Source organism: Lepisma saccharinum, unplaced genomic scaffold, assembly GCF_977018435.1.
Source record: "Lepisma saccharinum unplaced genomic scaffold, izLepSacc3.1 HAP1_SCAFFOLD_463, whole genome shotgun sequence".
In the NCBI taxonomy this organism is placed as follows: domain Eukaryota; kingdom Metazoa; phylum Arthropoda; class Insecta; order Zygentoma; family Lepismatidae; genus Lepisma; species Lepisma saccharinum.
This window is the reverse complement of record NW_028143157.1, coordinates 96262-117096: the sequence shown is the minus strand read 5'-3', so window position 1 is coordinate 117096 and position 20835 is coordinate 96262. Positions and strand designations below refer to the sequence as shown.

At 41.4% G+C, this 20835-nt stretch overlaps 8 non-coding genes across 8 annotated transcripts; all 8 read left to right on the top strand.

The window, feature by feature from the left end:
* The first annotated feature begins 725 nt into the window (after positions 1-725).
* Positions 726-887, top strand: LOC145982920 (U1 spliceosomal RNA). The gene has a single exon (XR_014441199.1). It is a non-coding gene; the product is annotated as a U1 spliceosomal RNA (small nuclear RNA).
* Positions 888-3418: 2531 nt separating this feature from the next.
* Positions 3419-3581, top strand: LOC145982896 (U1 spliceosomal RNA). The gene has a single exon (XR_014441175.1). It is a non-coding gene; the product is annotated as a U1 spliceosomal RNA (small nuclear RNA).
* Positions 3582-6102: 2521 nt separating this feature from the next.
* LOC145982895 (U1 spliceosomal RNA) lies at positions 6103-6265 on the top strand. The gene has a single exon (XR_014441174.1). It is a non-coding gene; the product is annotated as a U1 spliceosomal RNA (small nuclear RNA).
* Positions 6266-8796: 2531 nt separating this feature from the next.
* Positions 8797-8959, top strand: LOC145982917 (U1 spliceosomal RNA). Its single transcript, XR_014441196.1, has one exon. It is a non-coding gene; the product is annotated as a U1 spliceosomal RNA (small nuclear RNA).
* A 2522-nt stretch (positions 8960-11481) lies between these two features.
* LOC145982894 (U1 spliceosomal RNA) lies at positions 11482-11644 on the top strand. Its single transcript, XR_014441173.1, has one exon. It is a non-coding gene; the product is annotated as a U1 spliceosomal RNA (small nuclear RNA).
* A 2528-nt stretch (positions 11645-14172) lies between these two features.
* On the top strand, positions 14173-14335 carry LOC145982893 (U1 spliceosomal RNA). The gene has a single exon (XR_014441172.1). It is a non-coding gene; the product is annotated as a U1 spliceosomal RNA (small nuclear RNA).
* Positions 14336-16856: 2521 nt separating this feature from the next.
* Positions 16857-17019, top strand: LOC145982892 (U1 spliceosomal RNA). The gene has a single exon (XR_014441171.1). It is a non-coding gene; the product is annotated as a U1 spliceosomal RNA (small nuclear RNA).
* Positions 17020-19550: 2531 nt separating this feature from the next.
* Positions 19551-19713, top strand: LOC145982890 (U1 spliceosomal RNA). Its single transcript, XR_014441170.1, has one exon. It is a non-coding gene; the product is annotated as a U1 spliceosomal RNA (small nuclear RNA).
* The last annotated feature ends 1122 nt before the right edge of the window (positions 19714-20835 follow it).

Genomic DNA, 20835 nt, shown 5'->3' with positions numbered 1-20835 from the left:
TCTTGGAGGACAAGCAACCCGAAAAGAGACCGACAAGTGCAAATTGAGATGTGATTGATAAGATGACAGGTAATTGCAACTGAAGACACATATAAGTCTATAGATATATATAGACGCGGCAGGTCTTCTCGGTACGGTACATCCCTCTCGCATTTCCTCCCTTAACGTTCCTGATAAACGACAAATTGCGTGAAGAAAACCCAAAGCATTTCTGTCGCCATCAGTCTACTTTCTTTCGTTTTTTGACGAGGAAATTTCCATTCTTTAAGACCAGACGAGTGGAACCCATCCTATTTTCGAGCGTGAATGGGAGAAGGTTGGTTTCGGACATGCAATAATCGAACTGTACGTGATCCCTGAACCAAAACGTATGTCACGTGATTGACATGACGCTGAAGGGGACAGAAATCGAGAAAGCCAGCCAGCCAGCAAGATTCGTATGTGAAAGTTGAACGTAGTGTGGAGAATGTTGGAGTAAGTAAACGTTTCTCAATAGATGGCAGCACAAGCAGTAGCTTGATTTCCTCCCTTAAAAAGGTCGTTCAAATTTTACTTGTGAAGATAAGTTAAACATATTTATTTGTAGATATATTGTCTGTGTAAAGTGTGCATAGCAATTATAAGTTATCACTGACAAGTTGCGAAAGACTTTGAGATATGTGGAAACACTCGATGGGAGTTTGTTGAGAAGATAGAGTAGGATGTGAGAGGTTTCTGGTCGAGGCATACTTACCTGGCGTAGGGGCTACCGTGATCAGCAAGGCGGTTCCCCCGGGGTGAGGCTCTTCCATTGCACTTCGGTTGGGCTGACCCCCGCGAATATCCCAAACGTGGATATCTCGGGCGCGTAATTTTTGTTAGTAGGGACTGCGTTCGCGCCGTCCATGAAAAATAAATGGATAACAATAAATTTACCTTTTCGTAATGTTAAGTTCGGTCGGTTTTTTGGGAGGATTGTTTCGTGATAAACTTGTTGAGAGCTGCGATCCCGTGAGGAGTTTAGTTCGCCAAGAAATTGGCTGACCCAGTCGGAAAGGACAGACCAGATGGACGATCTGTTTTCTTTCTGCCTGCCTACAAGACCCAATCAGATCAGAGAAGAAAGTTTCGGAATATTCAATAAATAATCTTTCAAGAGAGTTGACGTTGCCAACCGTCCTGATTTGGAACCTAAGGAACGGCACCTCGCTCTCGGTTTCAAATATGGAAATCGGACTGACTCCCTTTGCTTCCAGAGCCTCCCGTTCCCTTTTCGCGTGCACTGCATTCGTTCTGGACATGGCGTAGAATGTTATAAGCGCCAACATAACGTCCAAACTTCATGATGTTGGTAGTCGTCCTACATATTAGCAGAGATCTCAAAGATGTTTTCGTTGCTTCGAAATTACCATTCCAATCACGAATTCCCCTGAATAAACAGTTGTCTGATTTTTAAGAATTTGTAAGATTACATATTAACGAGATACCATATTTATAATGAAAAGTATTCCGTCATGGAAACTGAACCACGTCGTTCCAGTACTGCCAGCCTCGGTGCTAGCAACAATACATCCTTTAGTAGAAAAATAAACCAATCAAATGAACTAGTTTTTCTTGCTTGTTGAATACATAATACTTATGATTCCAAATTCAAATTTGGCATTTTATGTATTAATATTGGCTTCACCTTCACCGCCCGTTGAAGGCGTGAACATTTTAAAAAGTTGTGCTGCAATACTTAGGAATGTATACCTTACATTCGAAGAGATTTGACAAATACGCTAGCTTATTTATGCTAAAAATGATCGCAAGTGACAGGATAAGAATGAGTGGTTAACGACAATTCCTCTAAATGCTACGTAAATATTGTATTTTGCATTTACGTCGCTTTCCTTTCATATTTACTAATTGCGACGACAAGGATGAATGAATTATAAGTACGTGATGAAAGGACACTCGTACGGGTCACAACAACATGCCTAGGTCAAGACTCGAACACAGGGAGCTTCAAATGATGGGTAAAATTTTTAGTAAATTCGGATGCACATTTATGTGAAAATTTCTGCTAAACCGTGTTTTTGAGTTTGTGATGTAAATATTCCAGTTTTATGCACAGATAGGTTAACTTGGACCGGACCTACAGTTTAGAGTGGGATCCGAGCCATTATGTGTCTCGACCGAGTATCGTTCCCCTGACCCCTCGATTAATAGACGATAACAGCTTTAGAGTGCGACTTGTTTGAAGTATAGCAAGCAGGCAGTGTTCCGGCACATTTATACATGAGTTACATATGCTGTTTAGATAGAAACTTATGTTTTTGTTTTGTTTTAACCTGCGCTTGAAGTGAAAAATTGTGTCTGGGAGAATGTTTAAAGAAACCGTGGAGGAGGTGTCATTTTTAGATGTGACGTGGTGAAAATGAGACATTGCATAGGAGAATTTTGTCATCCTCGCGTCCCCCCTCCCACCGAGCACTATTTGTAGCGAAGGTTCTTGATTTGACATTTTTGCATGTAATAGGCACAAGAAGAAAGATTTTTTCGTTGTCCATAAGTTTTTCAAAGTTGAAGTCGAATTTGTTGTCTGGTAGGCTAATCGGGACTGGACGTACAGTTTGGAGTGGAACCGAAAGACAGTCAAATGTGGCTCCACTTGGAGTGAGTGAATCCAATACAGCGGTAGCAGTAGGCCATCGGGAAGACCCGAGATTTGTCTTGGAGGACAAGCAACCCGAAAAGAGACCGACAAGTGCAAATTGAGATGTGATTGATAAGATGACAGGTAATTGCAACTGAAGACACATATAAGTCTATAGATATATATATAGACGCGGCAGGTCTTCTCGGTACGGTACATCCCTCTCGCATTTCCTCCCTTAACGTTCCTGATAAACGACAAATTGCGTGAAGAAAACCCAAAGCATTTCTGTCGCCATCAGTCTACTTTCTTTCCTTTTTTGACGAGGAAATTTCCATTCTTTAAGACCAGACGAGTGGAACCCATCCTATTTTCGAGCGTGAATGGGAGAAGGTTGGTTTCGGACATGCAATAATCGAACTGTACGTGATCCCTGAACCAAAACGTATGTCACGTGATTGACATGACGCTGAAGGGGACAGAAATCGAGAAAGCCAGCCAGCCAGCAAGATTCGAATGTGAAAGTTGAACGTAGTGTGGAGAATGTTGGAGTAAGTAATCGTTTCTCAATAGATGGCAGCACAAGCAGTAGCTTGTTTTCCTCCCTTAAAAAGGTCGTTCAAATTTTACTTGTGAAGATAAGTTAAACATATTATTTGTAGATATATTGTCTGTGTAAAGTGTGCATAGCAATTATAAGTTATCACTGACAAGTTGCGAAAGACTTTGAGATATGTGGAAACACTCGATGGGAGTTTGTTGAGAGGATAGAGTAGGATGTGAGAGGTTTCTGGTCGAGGCATACTTACCTGGCGTAGGGGCTACCGTGATCAGCAAGGCGGTTCCCCCGGGGTGAGGCTCTTCCATTGCACTTCGGTTGGGCTGACCCCCGCGAATATCCCAAACGTGGATATCTCGGGCGCGTAATTTTTGTTAGTAGGGACTGCGTTCGCGCCGTCCCTGAAAAATAAATGGATAACAATAAATGTACCTTTTCGTAATGTTAAGTTCGGTCGGTTTTTTGGGAGGATTGTTTCGTGATAAGCTTGTTGAGAGCTGCGATCCCGTGAGGAGTTTAGTTCGCCAAGAAATTGGCTGACCCAGTCGGAAAGGACAGACCAGATGGACGATCTGTTTTCTTTCTGCCTGCCTACAAGACCCAATCAGATCAGAGAAGAAAGTTTCGGAATATTCAATAAATAATCTTTCAAGAGAGTTGACGTTGCCAACCGTCCTGATTTGGAACCTAAGGAACGGCACCTCGCTCTCGGTTTCAAATATGGAAATCGGACTGACTCCCTTTGCTTCCAGTGCCTCGTTCCCTTTTCGCGTGCACTGCATTCGTTCTGGACATGGCGTAGAATGTTATAAGCGCCAACATAACGTCCAAACTTCATGATGTTGGTAGTCGTCCTACATATTAGCAGAGATCTCAAAGATGTTTTTGTTGCTTCGAAATTACCATTCCAATCACGAATTCCCCTTAATAAACAGTTGTCTGATTTTTAAGAATTTGTAAGATTACATATTAACGAGATACCATATTTATAATGAAAAGTATTCCGTCATGGAAACTGAACCACGTCGTTCCAGTACTGCCAGCCTCGGTGCTAGCAACAATACATCCTTTAGTAGAAAAATAAACCAATCAAATGAACTAGTTTTTCTTGCTTGTTGAATACATAATACTTATGTTTCCAAATTCAAATTGGACATTTTATGTATTAATATTGGCTTCACCTTCACCGCCCGTTGAAGGCGTGAACATTTTAAAAAGTTGTGCTGCAATACTTAGGAATGTATACCTTACATTCGATGAGATTTGACAAATACGCTAGCTTATTTATGCTAAAAATGATCGCAAGTGACAGGATAAGAATGAGTGGTTAACGACAATTCCTCTAAATGCTACGTAAATATTGTATTTTGCATTTACGTCGCTTTCCTTTCATATTTACTAATTGCGACGACAAGGATGAATGAATTATAAGTACGTGATGAAAGGACACTCGTACGGCTCACAACAACATGCCTAGGTCAAGACTCGAACACAGGGAGCTTCAAATGATGGGTAAAATTTTTAGTAAATTCGGATGCACATTTATGTGAAAATTTCTGCTAAACCGTGTTTTTGAGTTTGTGATGTAAATATTCCAGTTTTATGCACAGATAGGTTAACTTGGACCGGACCTACAGCTTAGAGTGGGATCCGAGCCATTATGTGTCTCGACCGAGTATCGTTCCCCTGACCCCTCGATTAATAGACGATAACAGCTTTAGAGTGCGACTTGTTTGAAGCATAGCAAGCAGGCAGTGTTCCGGCACATTTATACATGAGTTACATATGCTGTTTAGATAGAAACTTATGTTTTTGTTTTGTTTTAACCTGCGCTTGAAGTGAAAAATTGTGTCTGGGAGAATGTTTAAAGAAACCGTGGAGGAGGTGTCATTTTTAGATGTGACGTGGTGAAAATGAGACATTGCATAGGAGAATTTTGTCATCCTCGCGTCCCCCCTCCCACCGAGCACTATTTGTAGCGAAGGTTCTTGATTTGACATTTTTGCATGTAATAGGCACAAGAAGAGAGATTTTTTCGTTGTCCATAAGTTTTTCAAAGTTGAAGTCGAATTTGTTGTCTGGTAGGCTAATTGGGACTGGACGTACAGTTTGGAGTGGAACCGAAAGACGGTCAAATGTGGCTCCACTTGGAGTGAGTAAATCCAATACAGCGGTAGCAGTAGGCCATCGGGAAGACCCGAGATTTGTCTTGGAGGACAAGCAACCCGAAAAGAGACCGACAAGTGCAAATTGAGATGTGATTGATAAGATGACAGGTAATTGCAACTGAAGACACATATAAGTCTATAGATATATATAGACGCGGCAGGTCTTCTCGGTACGGTACATCCCTCTCGCATTTCCTCCCTTCCTGATAAACGACAAATTGCGTGAAGAAAACCCAAAGCATTTCTGTCGCCATCAGTCTACTTTCTTTCGTTTTTTGACGAGGAAATTTCCATTCTTTAAGACCAGACGAGTGGAACCCATCCTATTTTCGAGCGTGAATGGGAGAAGGTTGGTTTCGGACATGCAATAATCGAACTGTACGTGATCCCTGAACCAAAACGTATGTCACGTGATTGACATGACGCTGAAGGGGACAGAAATCGAGAAAGCCAGCCAGCCAGCAAGATTCGTATGTGAAAGTTGAACGTAGTGTGGAGAATGTTGGAGTAAGTAAACGTTTCTCAATAGATGGCAGCACAAGCAGTAGCTTGATTTCCTCCCTTAAAAAGGTCGTTCAAATTTTACTTGTGAAGATAAGTTAAACATATTTATTTGTAGATATATTGTCTGTGTAAAGTGTGCATAGCAATTATAAGTTATCACTGACAAGTTGCGAAAGACTTTGAGATATGTGGAAACACTCGATGGGAGTTTGTTGAGAAGATAGAGTAGGATGTGAGAGGTTTCTGGTCGAGGCATACTTACCTGGCGTAGGGGCTACCGTGATCAGCAAGGCGGTTCCCCCGGGGTGAGGCTCTTCCATTGCACTTCGGTTGGGCTGACCCCCGCGAATATCCCAAACGTGGATATCTCGGGCGCGTAATTTTTGTTAGTAGGGACTGCGTTCGCGCCGTCCCTGAAAAATAAATGGATAACAATAAATGTACCTTTTCGTAATGTTAAGTTCGGTCGGTTTTTTGGGAGGATTGTTTCGTGATAAACTTGTTGAGAGCTGCGATCCCGTGAGGAGTTTAGTTCGCCAAGAAATTGGCTGACCCAGTCGGAAAGGACAGACCAGATGGACGATCTGTTTTCTTTCTGCCTGCCTACAAGACCCAATCAGATCAGAGAAGAAAGTTTCGGAATATTCAATAAATAATCTTTCAAGAGAGTTGACGTTGCCAACCGTCCTGATTTGGAACCTAAGGAACGGCACCTCGCTCTCGGTTTCAAATATGGAAATCGGACTGACTCCCTTTGCTTCCAGAGCCTCCCGTTCCCTTTTCGCGTGCACTGCATTCGTTCTGGACATGGCGTAGAATGTTATAAGCGCCAACATAACGTCCAAACTTCATGATGTTGGTAGTCGTCCTACATATTAGCAGAGATCTCAAAGATGTTTTCGTTGCTTCGAAATTACCATTCCAATCACGAATTCCCCTTAATAAACAGTTGTCTGATTTTTAAGAATTTGTAAGATTACATATTAACGAGATACCATATTTATAATGAAAAGTATTCCGTCATGGAAACTGAACCACGTCGTTCCAGTACTGCCAGCCTCGGTGCTAGCAACAATACATCCTTTAGTAGAAAAATAAACCAATCAAATGAACTAGTTTTTCTTGCTTGTTGAATACATAATACTTATGTTTCCAAATTCAAATTTGGCATTTTATGTATTAATATTGGCTTCACCTTCACCGCCCGTTGAAGGCGTGAACATTTTAAAAAGTTGTGCTGCAATACTTAGGAATGTATACCTTACATTCGAAGAGATTTGACAAATACGCTAGCTTATTTATGCTAAAAATGATCGCAAGTGACAGGATAAGAATGAGTGGTTAACGACAATTCCTCTAAATGCTACGTAAATATTGTATTTTGCATTTACGTCGCTTTCCTTTCATATTTACTAATTGCGACGACAAGGATGAATGAATTATAAGTACGTAATGAAAGGACACTCGTACGGCTCACAACAACATGCCTAGGTCAAGACTCGAACACAGGGAGCTTCAAATGATGGGTAAAATTTTTAGTAAATTCGGATGCACATTTATGTGAAAATTTCTGCTAAACCGTGTTTTTGAGTTTGTGATGTAAATATTCCAGTTTTATGCACAGATAGGTTAACTTGGACCGGACCTACAGCTTAGAGTGGGATCCGAGCCATTATGTGTCTCGACCGAGTATCGTTCCCCTGACCCCTCGATTAATAGACGATAACAGCTTTAGAGTGCGACTTGTTTGAAGTATAGCAAGCAGGCAGTGTTCCGGCACATTTATACATGAGTTACATATGCTGTTTAGATAGAAACTTATGTTTTTGTTTTGTTTTAACCTGCGCTTGAAGTGAAAAATTGTGTCTGGGAGAATGTTTAAAGAAACCGTGGAGGAGGTGTCATTTTTAGATGTGACGTGGTGAAAATGAGACATTGCATAGGAGAATTTTGTCATCCTCGCGTCCCCCCTCCCACCGAGCACTATTTGTAGCGAAGGTTCTTGATTTGACATTTTTGCATGTAATAGGCACAAGAAGAGAGATTTTTTCGTTGTCCATAAGTTTTTCAAAGTTGAAGTCGAATTTGTTGTCTGGTAGGCTAATCGGGACTGGACGTACAGTTTGGAGTGGAACCGAAAGACAGTCAAATGTGGCTCCACTTGGAGTGAGTGAATCCAATACAGCGGTAGCAGTAGGCCATCGGGAAGACCCGAGATTTGTCTTGGAGGACAAGCAACCCGAAAAGAGACCGACAAGTGCAAATTGAGATGTGATTGATAAGATGACAGGTAATTGCAACTGAAGACACATATAAGTCTATAGATATATATATAGACGCTGCAGGTCTTCTCGGTACGGTACATCCCTCTCGCATTTCCTCCCTTAACGTTCCTGATAAACGACAAATTGCGTGAAGAAAACCCAAAGCATTTCTGTTGCCATCAGTCTACTTTCTTTCCTTTTTTGACAAGGAAATTTCCATTCTTTAAGACCAGACGAGTGGAACCCATCCTATTTTCGAGCGTGAATGGGAGAAGGTTGGTTTCGGACATGCAATAATCGAACTGTACGTGATCCCTGAACCAAAACGTATGTCACGTGATTGACATGACGCTGAAGGGGACAGAAATCGAGAAAGCCAGCCAGCCAGCAAGATTCGAATGTGAAAGTTGAACGTAGTGTGGAGAATGTTGGAGTAAGTAAACGTTTCTCAATAGATGGCAGCACAAGGAGTAGCTTGTTTTCCTCCCTTAAAAAGGTCGTTCAAATTTTACTTGTGAAGATAAGTTAAACATATTTATTTGTAGATATATTGTCTGTGTAAAGTGTGCATAGCAATTATAAGTTATCACTGACAAGTTGCGAAAGACTTTGAGATATGTGGAAACACTCGATGGGAGTTTGTTGAGAAGATAGAGTAGGATGTGAGAGGTTTCTGGTCGAGGCATACTTACCTGGCGTAGGGGCTACCGTGATCAGCAAGGCGGTTCCCCCGGGGTGAGGCTCTTCCATTGCACTTCGGTTGGGCTGGCCCCCGCGAATATCCCAAACGTGGATATCTCGGGCGCGTAATTTTTGTTAGTAGGGACTGCGTTCGCGCCGTCCCTGAAAAATAAATGGATAACAATAAATGTACCTTTTCGTAATGTTAAGTTCGGTCGGTTTTTTGGGAGGATTGTTTCGTGATAAACTTGTTGAGAGCTGCGATCCCGTGAGGAGTTTAGTTCGCCAAGAAATTGGCTGACCCAGTCGGAAAGGACAGACCAGATGGACGATCTGTTTTCTTTCTGCCTGCCTACAAGACCCAATCAGATCAGAGAAGAAAGTTTCGGAATATTCAATAAATAATCTTTCAAGAGAGTTGACGTTGCCAACCGTCCTGATTTGGAACCTAAGGAACGGCACCTCGCTCTCGGTTTCAAATATGGAAATCGGACTGACTCCCTTTGCTTCCAGAGCCTCCCGTTCCCTTTTCGCGTGCACTGCATTCGTTCTGGACATGGCGTAGAATGTTATAAGCGCCAACATAACGTCCAAACTTCATGATGTTGGTAGTGTATTAGCAGAGATCTCAAAGATGTTTTCGTTGCTTCGAAATTACCATTCCAATCACGAATTCCCCTGAATAAACAGTTGTCTGATTTTTAAGAATTTGTAAGATTACATATTAACGAGATACCATATTTATAATGAAAAGTATTCCGTCATGGAAACTGAACCACGTCGTTCCAGTACTGCCAGCCTCGGTGCTAGCAACAATACATCCTTTAGTAGAAAAATAAACCAATCAAATGAACTAGTTTTTCTTGCTTGTTGAATACATAATACTTATGTTTCCAAATTCAAATTTGGCATTTTATGTATTAATATTGGCTTCACCTTCACCGCCCGTTGAAGGCGTGAACATTTTAAAAAGTTGTGCTGCAATACTTAGGAATGTCTACCTTACATTCGAAGAGATTTGACAAATACGCTAGCTTATTTATGCTAAAAATGATCGCAAGTGACAGGATAAGAATGAGTGGTTAACGACAATTCCTCTAAATGCTACGTAAATATTGTATTTTGCATTTACGTAGCTTTCCTTTCATATTTACTAATTGCGACGACAAGGATGAATGAATTATAAGTACGTGATGAAAGGACACTCGTACGGCTCACAACAACATGCCTAGGTCAAGACTCGAACACAGGGAGCTTCAAATGATGGATAAAATTTTTAGTAAATTCGGATGCACATTTATGTGAAAATTTCTGCTAAACCGTGTTTTTGAGTTTGTGATGTAAATATTCCAGTTTTATGCACAGATAGGTTAACTTGGACCGGACCTACAGCTTAGAGTGGGATCCGAGCCATTATGTATCTCGACCGAGTATCGTTCCCCTGACCCCCTCGATTAATAGACGATAACAGCTTTAGAGTGCGACTTGTTTGAAGTATAGCAAGCAGGCAGTGTTCCGGCACATTTATACATGAGTTACATATGCTGTTTAGATAGAAACTTATGTTTTTGTTTTGTTTTAACCTGCGCTTGAAGTGAAAAATTTTGTCTGGGAGAATGTTTAAAGAAACCGTGGAGGAGGTGTCATTTTTAGATGTGACGTGGTGAAAATGAGACATTGCATAGGAGAATTTTGTCATCCTCGCGTCCCCCCTCCCACCGAGCACTATTTGTAGCGAAGGTTCTTGATTTGACATTTTTGCATGTAATAGGCACAAGAAGAGAGATTTTTTCGTTGTCCATAAGTTTTTCAAAGTTGAAGTCGAATTTGTTGTCTGGTAGGCTAATTGGGACTGGACGTACAGTTTGGAGTGGAACCGAAAGACGGTCAAATGTGGCTCCACTTGGAGTGAGTAAATCCAATACAGCGGTAGCAGTAGGCCATCGGGAAGACCCGAGATTTGTCTTGGAGGACAAGCCACCCGAAAAGAGACCGACAAGTGCAAATTGAGATGTGATTAATAAGATGACAGGTAATTGCAACTGAAGACACATATAAGTCTATAGATATATATAGACGCGGCAGGTCTTCTCGGTACGGTACATCCCTCTCGCATTTCCTCCCTTAACGTTCCTGATAAACGACAAATTGCGTGAAGAAAACCCAAAGCATTTCTGTCGCCATCAGTCTACTTTCTTTCCTTTTTTGACGAGGAAATTTCCATTCTTTAAGACCAGACGAGTGGAACCCATCCTATTTTCGAGCGTGAATGGGAGAAGGTTGGTTTCGGACATGCAATAATCGAACTGTACGTGATCCCTGAACCAAAACGTATGTCACGTGATTGACATGACGCTGAAGGGGACAGAAATCGAGAAAGCCAGCCAGCCAGCAAGATTCGTATGTGAAAGTTGAACGTAGTGTGGAGAATGTTGGAGTAAGTAAACGTTTCTCAATAGATGGCAGCACAAGGAGTATCTTGTTTTCCTCCCTTAAAAAGGTCGTTCAAATTTTACTTGTGAAGATAAGTTAAACATATTTATTTGTAGATATATTGTCTGTGTAAAGTGTGCATAGCAATTATAAGTTATCACTGACAAGTTGCGAAAGACTTTGAGATATGTGGAAACACTCGATGGGAGTTTGTTGAGAAGATAGAGTAGGATGTGAGAGGTTTCTGGTCGAGGCATACTTACCTGGCGTAGGGGCTACCGTGATCAGCAAGGCGGTTCCCCCGGGGTGAGGCTCTTCCATTGCACTTCGGTTGGGCTGACCCCCGCGAATATCCCAAACGTGGATATCTCGGGCGCGTAATTTTTGTTAGTAGGGACTGCGTTCGCGCCGTCCCTGAAAAATAAATGGATAACAATAAATGTACCTTTTCGTAATGTTAAGTTCGGTCGGTTTTTTGGGAGGATTGTTTCGTGATAAACTTGTTGAGAGCTGCGATCCCGTGAGGAGTTTAGTTCGCCAAGAAATTGGCTGACCCAGTCGGAAAAGACAGACCAGATGGACGATCTGTTTTCTTTCTGCCTGCCTACAAGACCCAATCAGATCAGAGAAGAAAGTTTCGGAATATTCAATAAATAATCTTTCAAGAGAGTTGACGTTGCCAACCGTCCTGATTTGGAACCTAAGGAACGGCACCTCGCTCTCGGTTTCAAATATGGAAATCGGACTGACTCCCTTTGCTTCCAGAGCCTCGTTCCCTTTTCGCGTGCACTGCATTCGTTCTGGACATGGCGTAGAATGTTATAAGCGCCAACATAACGTCCAAACTTCATGATGTTGGTAGTCGTCCTACATATTAACAGAGATCTCAAAGATGTTTTCGTTGCTTCGAAATTACCATTCCAATCACGAATTCCCCTGAATAAACAGTTGTCTGATTTTTAAGAATTTGTAAGATTACATATTAACGAGATACCATATTTATAATGAAAAGTATTCCGTCATGGAAACTGAACCACGTCGTTCCAGTACTGCCAGCCTCGGTGCTAGCAACAATACATCCTTTAGTAGAAAAATAAACCAATCAAATGAACTAGTTTTTCTTGCTTGTTGAATACATAATACTTATGTTTCCAAATTCAAATTGGACATTTTATGTATTAATATTGGCTTCACCTTCACCGCCCGTTGAAGGCGTGAACATTTTAAAAAGTTGTGCTGCAATACTTAGGAATGTATACCTTACATTCGAAGAGATTTGACAAATACGCTAGCTTATTTATGCTAAAAATGATCGCAAGTGACAGGATAAGAATGAGTGGTTAACGACAATTCCTCTAAATGCTACGTAAATATTGTATTTTGCATTTACGTCGCTTTCCTTTCATATTTACTAATTGCGACGACAAGGATGAATGAATTATAAGTACGTGATGAAAGGACACTCGTACGGCTCACAACAACATGCCTAGGTCAAGACTCGAACACAGGGAGCTTCAAATGATGGGTAAAATTTTTAGTAAATTCGGATGCACATTTATGTGAAAATTTCTGCTAAACCGTGTTTTTGAGTTTGTGATGTAAATATTCCAGTTTTATGCACAGATAGGTTAACTTGGACCGGACCTACAGCTTAGAGTGGGATCCGAGCCATTATGTGTCTCGACCGAGTATCGTTCCCCTGACCCCTCGATTAATAGACGATAACAGCTTTAGAGTGCGACTTGTTTGAAGCATAGCAAGCAGGCAGTGTTCCGGCACCTTTATACATGAGTTACATATGCTGTTTAGATAGAAACTTATGTTTTTGTTTTGTTTTAACCTGCGCTTGAAGTGAAAATTGTGTCGGGGAGAATGTTTAAAGAAACCGTGGAGAAGGTGTTATTTTTAGATGTGACGTGGTGAAAATGAGACATTGCATAGGAGAATTTTGTCATCCTCGCGTCCCCCCTCCCACCGAGCACTATTTGTAGCGAAGGTTCTTGATTTGACATTTTTGCATGTAATAGGCACAAGAAGAGAGATTTTTTCGTTGTCCATAAGTTTTTCAAAGTTGAAGTCGAATTTGTTGTCTGGTAGGCTAATCGGGACTGGACGTACAGTTTGGAGTGGAACCGAAAGACAGTCAAATGTGGCTCCACTTGGAGTGAGTGAATCCAATACAGCGGTAGCAGTAGGCCATCGGGAAGACCCGAGATTTGTCTTGGAGGACAAGCAACCCGAAAAGAGACCGACAAGTGCAAATTGAGATGTGATTGATAAGATGACAGGTAATTGCAACTGAAGACACATATAAGTCTATAGATATATATATAGACGCGGCAGGTCTTCTCGGTACGGTACATCCCTCTCGCATTTCCTCCCTTAACGTTCCTGATAAACGACAAATTGCGTGAAGAAAACCCAAAGCATTTCTGTCGCCATCAGTCTACTTTCTTTCCTTTTTTGACGAGGAATTTTCCATTCTTTAAGACCAGACGAGTGGAACCCATCCTATTTTCGAGCGTGAATGGGAGAAGGTTGGTTTCGGACATGCAATAATCGAACTGTACGTGATCCCTGAACCAAAACGTATGTCACGTGATTGACATGACGCTGAAGGGGACAGAAATCGAGAAAGCCAGCCAGCCAGCAAGATTCGTATGTGAAAGTTGAACGTAGTGTGGAGAATGTTGGAGTAAGTAAACGTTTCTCAATAGATGGCAGCACAAGGAGTATCTTGTTTTCCTCCCTTAAAAAGGTCGTTCAAATTTTACTTGTGAAGATAAGTTAAACATATTTATTTGTAGATATATTGTCTGTGTAAAGTGTGCATAGCAATTATAAGTTATCACTGACAAGTTGCGAAAGACTTTGAGATATGTGGAAACACTCGATGGGAGTTTGTTGAGAAGATAGAGTAGGATGTGAGAGGTTTCTGGTCGAGGCATACTTACCTGGCGTAGGGGCTACCGTGATCAGCAAGGCGGTTCCCCCGGGGTGAGGCTCTTCCATTGCACTTCGGTTGGGCTGACCCCCGCGAATATCCCAAACGTGGATATCTCGGGCGCGTAATTTTTGTTAGTAGGGACTGCGTTCGCGCCGTCCCTGAAAAATAAATGGATAACAATAAATGTACCTTTTCGTAATGTTAAGTTCGGTCGGTTTTTTGGGAGGATTGTTTCGTGATAAACTTGTTGAGAGCTGCGATCCCGTGAGGAGTTTAGTTCGCCAAGAAATTGGCTGACCCAGTCGGAAAGGACAGACCAGATGGACGATCTGTTTTCTTTCTGCCTGCCTACAAGACCCAATCAGATCAGAGAAGAAAGTTTCGGAATATTCAATAAATAATCTTTCAAGAGAGTTGACGTTGCCAACCGTCCTGATTTGGAACCTAAGGAACGGCACCTCGCTCTCGGTTTCAAATATGGAAATCGGACTGACTCCCTTTGCTTCCAGAGCCTCGTTCCCTTTTCGCGTGCACTGCATTCGTTCTGGACATGGCGTAGAATGTTATAAGCGCCAACATAACGTCCAAACTTCATGATGTTGGTAGTCGTCCTACATATTAGCAGAGATCTCAAAGATGTTTTCGTTGCTTCGAAATTACCATTCCAATCACGAATTCCCCTGAATAAACAGTTGTCTGATTTTTAAGAATTTGTAAGATTACATATTAACGAGATACCATATTTATAATGAAAAGTATTCCGTCATGGAAACTGAACCACGTCGTTCCAGTACTGCCAGCCTCGGTGCTAGCAACAATACATCCTTTAGTAGAAAAAGAAACCAATCAAATGAACTAGTTTTTCTTGCTTGTTGAATACATAATACTTATGTTTCCAAATTCAAATTGGACATTTTATGTATTAATATTGGCTTCACCTTCACCGCCCGTTGAAGGCGTGAACATTTTAAAAAGTTGTGCTGCAATACTTAGAAATGTATACCTTACATTCGAAGAGATTTGACAAATACGCTAGCTTATTTATGCTAAAAATGATCGCAAGTGACAGGATAAGAATGAGTGGTTAACGACAATTCCTCTAAATGCTACGTAAATATTGTATTTTGCATTTACGTCGCTTTCCTTTCATATTTACTAATTGCGACGACAAGGATGAATGAATTATAAGTACGTGATGAAAGGACACTCGTACGGCTCACAACAACATGCCTAGGTCAAGACTCGAACACAGGGAGCTTCAAATGATGGGTAAAATTTTTAGTAAATTCGGATGCACATTTATGTGAAAATTTCTGCTAAACCGTGTTTTTGAGTTTGTGATGTAAATATTCCAGTTTTATGCACAGATAGGTTAACTTGGACCGGACCTACAGCTTAGAGTGGGATCCGAGCCATTATGTGTCTCGACCGAGTATCGTTCCCCTGACCCCTCGATTAATAGACGATAACAGCTTTAGAGTGCGACTTGTTTGAAGAATAGCAAGCAGGCAGTGTTCCGGCACATTTATACATGAGTTACATATGCTGTTTAGATAGAAACTTATGTTTTTGTTTTGTTTTAACCTGCGCTTGAAGTGAAAAATTGTGTCTGGGAGAATGTTTAAAGAAACCGTGGAGGAGGTGTCATTTTTAGATGTGACGTGGTGAAAATGAGACATTGCATAGGAGAATTTTGTCATCCTCGCGTCCCCCCTCCCACCGAGCACTATTTGTAGCGAAGGTTCTTGATTTGACATTTTTGCATGTAATAGGCACAAGAAGAGAGATTTTTTCGTTGTCCATAAGTTTTTCAAAGTTGAAGTCGAATTTGTTGTCTGGTAGGCTAATTGGGACTGGACGTGCAGTTTGGAGTGGAACCGAAAGACGGTCAAATGTGGCTCCACTTGGAGTGAGTAAATCCAATACAGCGGTAGCAGTAGGCCATCGGGAAGACCCGAGATTTGTCTTGGAGGACAAGCAACCCGAAAAGAGACCGACAAGTGCAAATTGAGATGTGATTGATAAGATGACAGGTAATTGCAACTGAAGACACATATAAGTCTATAGATATATATAGACGCTGCAGGTCTTCTCGGTACGGTACATCCCTCTCGCATTTCCTCCCTTCCTGATAAACGACAAATTGCGTGAAGAAAACCCAAAGCATTTCTGTCGCCATCAGTCTACTTTCTTTCGTTTTTTGACGAGGAAATTTCCATTCTTTAAGACCAGACGAGTGGAACCCATCCTATTTTCGAGCGTGAATGGGAGAAGGTTGGTTTCGGACATGCAATAATCGAACTGTACGTGATCCCTGAACCAAAACGTATGTCACGTGATTGACATGACGCTGAAGGGGACAGAAATCGAGAAAGCCAGCCAGCCAGCAAGATTCGTATGTGAAAGTTGAACGTAGTGTGGAGAATGTTGGAGTAAGTAAACGTTTCTCAATAGATGGCAGCACAAGCAGTAGCTTGATTTCCTCCCTTAAAAAGGTCGTTCAAATTTTACTTGTGAAGATAAGTTAAACATATTTATTTGTAGATATATTGTCTGTGTAAAGTGTGCATAGCAATTATAAGTTATCACTGACAAGTTGCGAAAGACTTTGAGATATGTGGAAACACTCGATGGGAGTTTGTTGAGAAGATAGAGTAGGATGTGAGAGGTTTCTGGTCGAGGCATACTTACCTGGCGTAGGGGCTACCGTGATCAGCAAGGCGGTTCCCCCGGGGTGAGGCTCTTCCATTGCACTTCGGTTGGGCTGACCCCCGCGAATATCCCAAACGTGGATATCTCGGGCGCGTAATTTTTGTTAGTAGGGACTGCGTTCGCGCCGTCCCTGAAAAATAAATGGATAACAATAAATGTACCTTTTCGTAATGTTAAGTTCGGTCGGTTTTTTGGGAGGATTGTTTCGTGATAAACTTGTTGAGAGCTGCGATCCCGTGAGGAGTTTAGTTCGCCAAGAAATTGGCTGACCCAGTCGGAAAGGACAGACCAGATGGACGATCTGTTTTCTTTCTGCCTGCCTACAAGACCCAATCAGATCAGAGAAGAAAGTTTCGGAATATTCAATAAATAATCTTTCAAGAGAGTTGACGTTGCCAACCGTCCTGATTTGGAACCTAAGGAACGGCACCTCGCTCTCGGTTTCAAATATGGAAATCGGACTGACTCCCTTTGCTTCCAGATCCTCCCGTTCCCTTTTCGCGTGCACTGCATTCGTTCTGGACATGGCGTAGAATGTTATAAGCGCCAACATAACGTCCAAACTTCATGATGTTGGTAGTCGTCCTACATATTAGCAGAGATCTCAAAGATGTTTTCGTTGCTTCGAAATTACCATTCCAATCACGAATTCCCCTGAATAAACAGTTGTCTGATTTTTAAGAATTTGTAAGATTACATATTAACGAGATACCATATTTATAATGAAAAGTATTCCGTCATGGAAACTGAACCACGTCGTTCCAGTACTGCCAGCCTCGGTGCTAGCAACAATACATCCTTTAGTAGAAAAATAAACCAATCAAATGAACTAGTTTTTCTTGCTTGTTGAATACATAATACTTATGTTTCGAAATTCAAATTTGGCATTTTATGTATTAATATTGGCTTCACCTTCACCGCCCGTTGAAGGCGTGAACATTTTAAAAAGTTGTGCTGCAATACTTAGGAATGTATACCTTACATTCGAAGAGATTTGACAAATACGCTAGCTTATTTATGCTAAAAATGATCGCAAGTGACAGGATAAGAATGAGTGGTTAACGACAATTCCTCTAAATGCTACGTAAATATTGTATTTTGCATTTACGTCGCTTTCCTTTCATATTTACTAATTGCGACGACAAGGATGAATGAATTATAAGTACGTGATGAAAGGACACTCGTACGGCTCACAACAACATGCCTAGGTCAAGACTCGAACACAGGGAGCTTCAAATGATGGGTAAAATTTTTAGTAAATTCGGATGCACATTTATGTGAAAATTTCTGCTAAACCGTGTTTTTGAGTTTGTGATGTAAATATTCCAGTTTTATGCACAGATAGGTTAACTTGGACCGGACCTACAGCTTAGAGTGGGATCCGAGCCATTATGTGTCTCGACCGAGTATCGTTCCCCTGACCCCTCGATTAATAGACGATAACAGCTTTAGAGTGCGACTTGTTTGAAGTATAGCAAGCAGGCAGTGTTCCGGCACATTTATACATGAGTTACATATGCTGTTTAGATAGAAACTTATGTTTTTGTTTTGTTTTAACCTGCGCTTGAAGTGAAAAATTGTGTCTGGGAGAATGTTTAAAGAAACCGTGGAGGAGGTGTCATTTTTAGATGTGACGTGGTGAAAATGAGACATTGCATAGGAGAATTTTGTCATCCTCGCGTCCCCCCTCCCACCGAGCACTATTTGTAGCGAAGGTTCTTGATTTGACATTTTTGCATGTAATAGGCACAAGAAGAGAGATTTTTTCGTTGTCCATAAGTTTTTCAAAGTTGAAGTCGAATTTGTTGTCTGGTAGGCTAATCGGGACTGGACGTACAGTTTGGAGTGGAACCGAAAGACAGTCAAATGTGGCTCCACTTGGAGTGAGTGAATCCAATACAGCGGTAGCAGTAGGCCATCGGGAAGACCCGAGATTTGTCTTGGAGGACAAGCAACCCGAAAAGAGACCGACAAGTGCAAATTGAGATGTGATTGATAAGATGACAGGTAATTGCAACTGAAGACACATATAAGTCTATAGATATATATATAGACGCGGCAGGTCTTCTCGGTACGGTACATCCCTCTCGCATTTCCTCCCTTAACGTTCCTGATAAACGACAAATTGCGTGAAGAAAACCCAAAGCATTTCTGTTGCCATCAGTCTACTTTCTTTCCTTTTTTGACGAGGAAATTTCCATTCTTTAAGACCAGACGAGTGGAACCCATCCTATTTTCGAGCGTGAATGGGAGAAGGTTGGTTTCGGACATGCAATAATCGAACTGTACGTGATCCCTGAACCAAAACGTATGTCACGTGATTGACATGACGCTGAAGGGGACAGAAATCGAGAAAGCCAGCCAGCCAGCAAGATTCGAATGTGAAAGTTGAACGTAGTGTGGAGAATGTTGGAGTAAGTAAACGTTTCTCAATAGATGGCAGCACAAGGAGTAGCTTGTTTTCCTCCCTTAAAAAGGTCGTTCAAATTTTACTTGTGAAGATAAGTTAAACATATTTATTTGTAGATATATTGTCTGTGTAAAGTGTGCATAGCAATTATAAGTTATCACTGACAAGTTGCGAAAGACTTTGAGATATGTGGAAACACTCGATGGGAGTTTGTTGAGAAGATAGAGTAGGATGTGAGAGGTTTCTGGTCGAGGCATACTTACCTGGCGTAGGGGCTACCGTGATCAGCAAGGCGGTTCCCCCGGGGTGAGGCTCTTCCATTGCACTTCGGTTGGGCTGACCCCCGCGAATATCCCAAACGTGGATATCTCGGGCGCGTAATTTTTGTTAGTAGGGACTGCGTTCGCGCCGTCCCTGAAAAATAAATGGATAACAATAAATGTACCTTTTCGTAATGTTAAGTTCGGTCGGTTTTTTGGGAGGATTGTTTCGTGATAAACTTGTTGAGAGCTGCGATCCCGTGAGGAGTTTAGTTCGCCAAGAAATTGGCTGACCCAGTCGGAAAGGACAGACCAGATGGACGATCTGTTTTCTTTCTGCCTGCCTACAAGACCCAATCAGATCAGAGAAGAAAGTTTCGGAATATTCAATAAATAATCTTTCAAGAGAGTTGACGTTGCCAACCGTCCTGATTTGGAACCTAAGAAACGGCACCTCGCTCTCGGTTTCAAATATGGAAATCGGACTGACTCCGTTTGCTTCCAGAGCCTCCCGTTCCCTTTTCGCGTGCACTGCATTCGTTCTGGACATGGCGTAGAATGTTATAAGCGCCAACATAACGTCCAAACTTCATGATGTTGGTAGTGTATTAGCAGAGATCTCAAAGATGTTTTCGTTGCTTCGAAATTACCATTCCAATCACGAATTCCCCTGAATAAACAGTTGTCTGATTTTTAAGAATTTGTAAGATTACATATTAACGAGATACCATATTTATAATGAAAAGTATTCCGTCATGGAAACTGAACCACGTCGTTCCAGTACTGCCAGCCTCGGTGCTAGCAACAATACATCCTTTAGTAGAAAAATAAACCAATCAAATGAACTAGTTTTTCTTGCTTGTTGAATACATAATACTTATGATTCCAAATTCAAATTTGGCATTTTATGTATTAATATTGGCTTCACCTTCACCGCCCGTTGAAGGCGTGAACATTTTAAAAAGTTGTGCTGCAATACTTAGGAATGTATACCTTACATTCGAAGAGATTTGACAAATACGCTAGCTTATTTATGCTAAAAATGATCGCAAGTGACAGGATAAGAATGAGTGGTTAACGACAATTCCTCTAAATGCTACGTAAATATTGTATTTTGCATTTACGTCGCTTTCCTTTCATATTTACTAATTGCGACGACAAGGATGAATGAATTATAAGTACGTGATGAAAGGACACTCGTACGGGTCACAACAACATGCCTAGGTCAAGACTCGAACACAGGGAGCTTCAAATGATGGGTAAAATTTTTAGTAAATTCG